At 44.2% G+C, this 8,593-nt stretch overlaps 1 long non-coding RNA gene across 1 annotated transcript; it reads left to right on the top strand.

Annotated features, from left to right (window-relative positions):
- Window positions 1–7,725: 7,725 nt before the first annotated feature.
- LOC127912140 (uncharacterized) lies at window positions 7,726–8,284 on the top strand. The gene is made up of 4 exons (XR_008080992.1): window positions 7,726–7,810; window positions 7,913–8,048; window positions 8,083–8,184; window positions 8,219–8,284. It is a non-coding gene; the product is annotated as an uncharacterized LOC127912140 (long non-coding RNA).
- Window positions 8,285–8,593: the final 309 nt, after the last annotated feature.

Below are 8,593 nucleotides of genomic sequence, written 5' to 3'. Positions count from 1 at the left end.
TAGGTTACCTCCTGCTCCCTAGACCTGCTCTGTTACACGAGGTTACCTCCTGCTCTGTTACACTAGGTTACGTCCTGATCTGTTACACTAGGTTACCTCCTGCTCTATTACACTCGGTTACCTCCTGCTCCGTTACACTAGGTTACCTCCTGCTCTGTTACACTAGGTTACCTCCTGCTCTGTTACACTAGGTTACCTCCCGCTCCCTAGATCTGCTCTGTTACACTAGGTTACATCCTGCTCTGTTGCACTAGGTTACCTCCTGCTCTGTTACACTAGGTTACATCCTGCTCTGTTACACTAGGTTACCTCCTGCTCTGTTACACTAGGTTACCTCCTGCTCCCCAGACCTGCTCTGTTATACTAGGTTACCTCCTGCTCCCCAGACCTGCTCTGTTACACTAGGTTACCTCCTGATCTGTTACACTAGGTTACATCCTGCTCTGTTACACTAAGTCACCTCCTGCTCTGTTACAATAGGTTACATCCTGCTCTGTTACACAAGGTTACATCCTGCTCTGTTACACTAGGTTACCACCTGCTCCCTAGACCTGCTCTGTTACACTAGGTTACCTCCTGCTCCCCAGACCTGCTCTGTTACACTAGGTTACCTCCTGCTCTGTTACACAAAGTTACCTCCTGCTCTGTTACACTAGGTTACATCCTGCTCTGTTACACTAAGTTACCTCCTGCTCTGTTACACTAGGTTACCTCCTGCTCTGTTACACTAAGTTACCTCCTGCTCTGTTACACTAGGTTACATCCTGCTCTGTTACACGAGGTTACATCCTGCTCTGTTACACTAGGTTACCTCCTGCTCACAAGACCTGCTCTGTTACACAAAGTTACCTCCTGCTCTGTTACACTAGTTTACATCCTGATCTGTTACACTACGTTACCTCCTGCTCTGTTACACTAGGTTACATCCTGCTCTGTTACACTAGGTTACCTCCTGCTCTGTTACACTAGGTTACCTCCTGCTCTGTTACACTAGGTTACCTCCCGCTCCCTAGATCTGCTCTGTTACACTAGGTTACATCCTGCTCTGTTGCACTAGGTTACCTCCTGCTATGTTACACTAGGTTACCTCCTGCTCTGTTACACGAGGTTACCTCCTGCTCCCTAGACCTGCTCTGTTACACTAGGTTACCTCCTGCTCTGTTACACTAGGTTACCTCCTGCTCTGTTACACTAGGTTACATCCTGCTCTGTTACACTAGGTTACCTCCTGCTCTGTTACACTAGGTTACCTCCTGCTCCCCAGACCTGCTCTGTTACACTAGGTTACCTCCTGATCTGTTACACTAGGTTACATCCTGCTCTGTTACACTGAGTCACCTCCTGCTCTGTTACACTAGGTTACATCCTGCTCTGTTACACTAGGTTACCTCCTGCTCTGTTACACTAGGTTACCTCCTGCTCCTCAGACCTGCTCTGTTACACTAGGTTACCTCCTGATCTGTTACACTAGGTTACATCCTGCTCTGTTACACTGAGTCACCTCCTGCTCTGTTACACTAGGTTACATCCTGCTCTGTTACACTAGGTTACCCCCTGCTCTGTTACACTAGGTTACATCCTGCTCTGTTACACTAGGTTACACCCTGCTCTGTTACACTAGGTTACCTCCTGCTCTGTTACACTAGGTTACCTCCTGCTCTGTTACACTAGGTTACCTCCCGCTCTGTTACACTAGGTTACCTCCTGCTCTGTTACACTAGGTTACCCCCTGCTCTGTTACACTAGGTTACCCCCTGCTCTGTTACACTAGGTTACCTCCCGCTCCCTTGACCTGCTCTAAACAAAGGAGATCTAATAGGGACCTTGACTTCCTCCCATTTTTTAGGGAATTGTTGATCACTACCCTGCTCTGACACACACTGGACCTTATTACATGTTGATCCACTTGAACACATTGAGATGAGAAGACACTGGACCTAACAATGAGTTACGAGTAGTGACAGACAGACCATTTCTGTCTACTAAAAGCAACGTCATTTTCTCTACAGGAATTGATCACACACCTGCAGCACTGTTGCACATTGATCAGACAGCCGGACGGCCTGTTGCCATGCTAAGATAAATACGCCAGGCACAACAGAGGTGTGTGAGTCAGAGCTTTAATCACAGAGTAGGCCTGTACTGCACCACACCTTGTTATGTCACACACGCTCTGATGTCAGACTGCCTTCGCTGTGTGATAGGCTCAAATCAATTCAAACTTGGTTTAAAAGTGTATTTGGATCAATATCAGAATATATTACTCAATGAAAAAAGTGATTGAAATTGTAGAAACAAAAGTGTAATCACATATGAATAACCTATGATTAGACTATTTTTTGTTATTATTCATATTATTGTTATTATTCATAGCAGTATACTGTAAATATGAATAATGCTATTTTGTTAACGTTATTATAATTATTTCTATTCAGTCTTCAGTTCTATTGGTCCATCCACCTGGAAATACACATTAGGGGAGACTAGGGCATGTTGTAACAGGGGACTTTTACTCTGAAACTCTGTCCAGTTAGACAAAGGTTTGCCCTCTTGATTAGAGGTGAGCTATGTTGGTTTCAACAGTCTAGGTTAAAACAGTTTGAGACGAGGACAACTTTTGTGTTTTTCATACCTAAATGTAGAATGTAGAAATCTTGTTTTTTGTGTGTTTTTTTTATAAATATTTGATCAACAAGGAACCATTCAAAAATACACAGTATGATACAATAAGGCTTAAACTTAAGTAATGTTGAGATTGAATGGCCGTGTCAAGCTACTGTACGTTCTCAGGGTAAAGATATTTGTCATGAAAGTCTGTCCGGGGCTTGTTGTCACACTGTTTTCGGGGCTTGTTGTCACACTGTTTTCGGGGCTTGTTGTCACACTGTTTTCGGGGCTTGTGGTCACACTGTTTTCGGGGCTTGTTGTCACACTGTTTTCAGGGCTTTTTGTCACACTGTGAAACCTATTGAAGCCTCTGAACCTGCATATCCATTGCATGAAACTGAAGGCTCAAATTGAACTAACATGAAAAATCTCACTCTCTCTCTCACTGTCTCACTCTTTCTCTCTCCCTCTCTCACACACACACACACACACACACACACACGCGCGCAACGCACCGACAGCACTAAACATCTCTCCGGGAAGAAGAAGAGCGGGGATCTATGTTTCATGATTAACCACTCATGGTGTAATTGTAACAACATACAATAACTCAAGTCCTTTTGTTCACCTGACCTTGAATTCCTCACAATCAAATGCCGACCGTATTATCTCCCAAGTGAATTCTGCTTGGTTATTGTCACAGCCGTGACAATAACCTCAAGCCGATACCACGATGGCCCTCAAGGAACTTCACTGGACTCTATGCAAACTGGAAACAATATATCTTGAGCCTGTATTTATTGTAGCTGGGGATTTTCAAAAAGAAAATTTGAGAACAGGGCTACCTAAATTCTGTAGCACTCGCGCTGGAAAAACACTCGATCACTGCTACTCCAACTTCCGCAATGCATACAAGGCCCTCCCCAGCCATCCTTTCAGCAAATCCGACTACGACTCCATTTTGCTCCTCCTGTCCTATAAACAGAAACTCAAACAGGATGTACCCGTGCTGAGGACTATTCAACGCTGGTCTGACCAATCGGAATCCACGCTTCAAGATTGTTTTGATCACGCGGACTGGGATATGTTCCGGGTAGCCTCAGAGAATAATACTGACGTATACGCTGATTCGGTGAGTAAGGAAGTGTAGTGGCTGTGACAATTAAAACCTACCCTAACCAGAAACCGTGAAGAGATGGCGGCATTCGTGCAAAACTGAAAGCACGAACCACCGCATTTAACCATGAATATGGCCGGATACAAATAGTGTAGTTATTCCCTCCGCAAGGCAAACAAACAAGAAACATGTCAGTATAGAGACAAAGTGGGGTCGCAATTCAACGGCTCAGACACGAGACGTATGTGGCAGGGTCTACAGACAATCACATATTACAATGGGAAAACCAGCCAAGTCACGGACACCAACGTATTGCTTCCAGACAAACTAAACTCCTTCTTCCGACAAGAGGAATACCTATGTAAGAATGCTGTTAATTGACTACAGCTCAGAATTCAACACCATGATACTCTCCAAGCTCATCATTAAGCTTGAGGCCCTGGGTCTCAACCCTGCCCTGTGCATTTGGGTCCTGGACTTCCTGACGGGCCGCCCCCAGGTGGTGAAGGTAGGAAACAACATCTCCACTTCGCTGATCCTCAACACTGGGGCCCCACACGGGTGTGCTCAGCCCCCTCCTGTACTCCCTGTTCACTCATGATTGCGTGGCCATGCACACCTCCACCTCAATCATCAAGTTTGCAGACGACACAACAACGAGACAGCCTACAGGGAGGAGGCGAGGGCACTCAGAGTGTGGTGTCAGGAAAACAACCTCTCACTCAACGTCAACAAAACAAAGGAGATGATCGTGGACTTCAGGAAACAGCAGAGGGAGCACCCCCTTATCCACATCGACGGGACAGCAGTGGAGAAGGTGGAACGTTTAAGTTCCTCGGTGTACACATCACGGACAAATTGAATATCACCGCCTGGTACGGCAACCGCACCGCCCTCAACGGCAAGGCTGTATCACCGCCTGGTACGGAAACCGCACCGCCCTCAACGGCAAGGCTGTATCACCGCCTGGTACGGCAACCGCACCGCCCTCAACGGCAAGGCTGTATCACCGCCTGGTACGGCAACCACACCGCCCTCAACGGCAAGGCTGTATCACCGCCTGGTACGGCAACCGCACCGCCCTCAACGGCAAGGCTGTATCACCGCCTGGTACGGCAACCGCACCGCCCTCAACAGCAAGGCTGTATCACCGCCTGGTACGGCAACCGCACCGCCCTCAACGGCAAGGCTGTCCAGAAGGTAGTGAGGTCTGCACAACGCATCACCGGGGGCAAACTACATTCCCTCCAGGACACCCTACAGCACCCGATGTCACAGGAAGGCCAAAAATATCATCAAGGACAACAACCACCCGAGCCACTGCATGTTCACCCCGCTATCATCCAGAAGGCGAGATCAGTACAGGTGCATCAACGCTGGGACCGAGAGATTGAAAAACAGCTTCTATCTCAAGGCCATCGGGCTGTTAAAGAGCCATCACTAGCACAGAGAGGCTGCTGCCTACATACACACTTGAAATCTGCCCACTTTAATAAATGAATCACTAGTCATTTTAATAATGCCACTTTAATAATGTTTACATGTCTTGCATTACTCATCTCATCTGGAATTTTCCAAGCAGTTTAAAGGCACAGTCAACTTAGTGTATGTAAACTTCTGACCAACTGGAATTGTGATACAGTGAATTTTAAGTGAAATAATCTGTATTTTATACCATCTACTGCATCTTAGCCTATGCCGTTCTGTCATTGCTCATCCATATATTTATATGTATATATTCTTATTCCATTCTTTTACTTAGATGTGTGTGTATTAAGGAGTTATTGGTGTGACGACCCTCCCACTCTGTCTTGACGTGCTTGGTAAACTGTATGACTTTTGAACCCTCACCTTGACGTGCTTGGTAAACTGTATGACTTTTGAACCCTCACCTTGACGTGCTTGGTAAGCTGTATGACTTTTGAACCCTCACCTTAACGTGCTTGGTAACCTGTATGACCTATTGTGACGACCCTCCCACTCTGTCTTGACGTGCTTGGTAAACTGTATGACTTTTGAACCCTCACCTTGACGTGCTTGGTAAGCTGTATGACTTTTGAACCCTCACCTTGACGTGCTTGGTAAACTGTATGACTTTTGAACCCTCACCTTGACGTGCTTGGTAAACTGTATGACTTTTGAACCCTCACCTTGACGTGCTTGGTAAGCTGTATGACTTTTGAACCCTCACCTTGACGTGCTTGGTAAGCTGTATGACCTTTGAACCCTCACCTTGACGTGCTTGGTAAACTGTATGACTTTTGAACCCTCACCTTGACGTGCTTGGTAAACTGTATGACTTTTGAACCCTCACCTTGACGTGCTTGGTAAGCTGTATGACTTTTGAACCCTCACCTTGACGTGCTTGGTAAGCTGTATGACTTTTGAACCCTCACCTTGACGTGCTTGGTAAACTGTATGACTTTTGAACCCTCACCTTGACGTGCTTGGTAAGCTGTATGACTTTTGAACCCTCACCTTGACGTGCTTGGTAAGCTGTATGACTTTTGAACCCTCACCTTGACGTGCTTGGTAAGCTGTATGACTTTTGAACCCTCACCTTGACGTGCTTGGTAAGCTGTATGACCTTTGAACCCTCACCTTGACGTGGTTGGTAACCTGTATGACCTATTGTGACGACCCTCCCACTCTGTCTGCCGTATTCTCTTTGTTCTTGTTTCCTTATTAGGATGCCGGTGGGCGGAGTTGGGAGGGTCGTCAGCTACATGGGAAACACCTGGGCCGCTGTGTCATAGAATAAACACACCACTTCCACATTCATGGAGGAGACTCTCTCCATGCAGACACCTTTATAGATTGTGTTGTGTATCTTGGTGGCCTTTTGGTTGTTTGCTTTGGCACCTTTCAACACCCTGTATTATCACATTCATGCATGCCAAAACACTCACTACTGATTACTGATTACACACACCATTGTATATTTTCCTTAGTTGCTTTAGTTAATAAATATATATTTTGTTACTCCTTATCTCCACATTGTCTCCCTTTGTTACGGGCTTTGAGCCGGTTCGTGACATTGTGGAATTGTTAGATATTGCTGCACTGTTGGGAACTAGAAGCACAAGCATTTCGCTACACTCGCAATAACATCTGCTAACCATTTGTATGTGACCAATACAAGTTGATTTGATTTGACACACACAAACAGACACACACACACACCACGCACACACAGACACACACACAGCTTTTTAAATGATAAATGTTTTGTCAAACAAAAGATTTTATTTTAATATGTTGTAATAAAGAAACGTGTTCAGTTCATTTATAAGGACAAAACCTAATAGAGTGTATTTATCTCCAATGAGCAGAGAAATTAGATATACTTGCAATAATCTAGTTATTATTATTTAATTTCAGAATATTCTTACTTCAAATAGTATCAGGTGATAAGCACGATGCTTTCGACACTAACAGCACATGTACCATTGTTACATCAATGGCCCCATACTGTGTGATAACTTTCCCAGCTACGGGGCAAGATGTCACAACTGATCAGAGTGTTACTCTACCAATAATAACTTTTAAAAAAAGGCAATGTGTAACTTTTTTGGGGGGCGAACCTGAAAAAAAAAAAAAGTCACGTAGAAATGTGTGTTATAGATCTGTCATTCCACTTGAACGCAAGTCTAAGAAGCGGTAGATCAGTTCTATGTGTGCAATGTCTATACTTCCTGTTCTTGTTCACTTTGGCCTATTTGTTGCCTTTACCTCCTCACACACTGTACATAGACTTTCTTTTTTCCCTTCTTCTATTGTGTTATTGTGTTATTGACTGTGTATGTGTAACTCTTGTGTTGTTGTGGTTTGTGTCTCACTGCTTAGCTTTATCTTCGCCAGGTCGCAGTTGTAAATGAGAACTCGTTCTCAACTAGCTCACCTGGTTGAAATAAAGGTGTTCTCAACTGGCTTACCCGGTTGAAATAAAGGTGTTCTCAACTAGCTTACCTGGTTGAAATAAAGGTATTCTCAACTAGCTTACCTGGTTGAAATAAAGGTGTTCTCAACTAGCTTACCTGGTTGAAATAAAGGTGTTCTCAACTAGCTTACCTGGTTGAAATAAAGGTGTTCTCAACTGGCTTACCTGGTTGAAATAAAGGTGTTCTCAACTGGCTTACCTGGTTGAAATAAAGGTGTTCTCAACTGGCTTACCTGGTTGAAATAAAGGTGTTCTCAACTAGCTTACCTGGTTGAAATAAAGGTGTTCTCAACTAGCTTACCTGGTTGAAATAAAGGTGTTCTCAACTAGCTTACCTGGTTGAAATAAAGGTGTTCTCAACTAGCTTACCTGGTTGAAATAAAGGTGTTCTCAACTGGCTTACCTGGTTGAAATAAAGGTGTTCTCAACTAGCTTACCTGGTTGAAATAAAGGTGTTCTCAACTAGCTTACCTGGTTGAAATAAAGGTGTTCTCAACTAGCTTACCTGGTTGAAATAAAGGTGTTCTCAACTGGCTTACCTGGTTGAAATAAAGGTGTTCTCAACTAGCTTACCTGGTTGAAATAAAGGTGTTCTCAACTAGCTTACCTGGTTGAAATAAAGGTGAAATAAAATCAAACCTGGTTGAAATAAAGTCAACAAAGCTTACCTGGTGACAATGATTCTTACCTGAAATAGGTGTTCTCAATACTTAGAAATAAAGGTGTTCTCAACTAGCTTACCTGGTTGAAATAAAGGTGTTCTCAACTAGCTTACCTGGTTGAAATAAAGGTGAAATAAATATAAATAAAAGTTGGTACAATGATTCTCTGTACTATACTAGCTTATTGTGTCACATAAACTGAAATTAGGCAAACTATTACAGTTTTAGCAACCAGGACATGGTGGCGGAGCAATTTCTGCATAGTGC

This window comes from Oncorhynchus keta, chromosome 26 (assembly GCF_023373465.1).
Source record: "Oncorhynchus keta strain PuntledgeMale-10-30-2019 chromosome 26, Oket_V2, whole genome shotgun sequence".
Taxonomy (NCBI): domain Eukaryota; kingdom Metazoa; phylum Chordata; class Actinopteri; order Salmoniformes; family Salmonidae; genus Oncorhynchus; species Oncorhynchus keta.
This window is presented reverse-complemented; position numbering and strand designations above follow the sequence as displayed.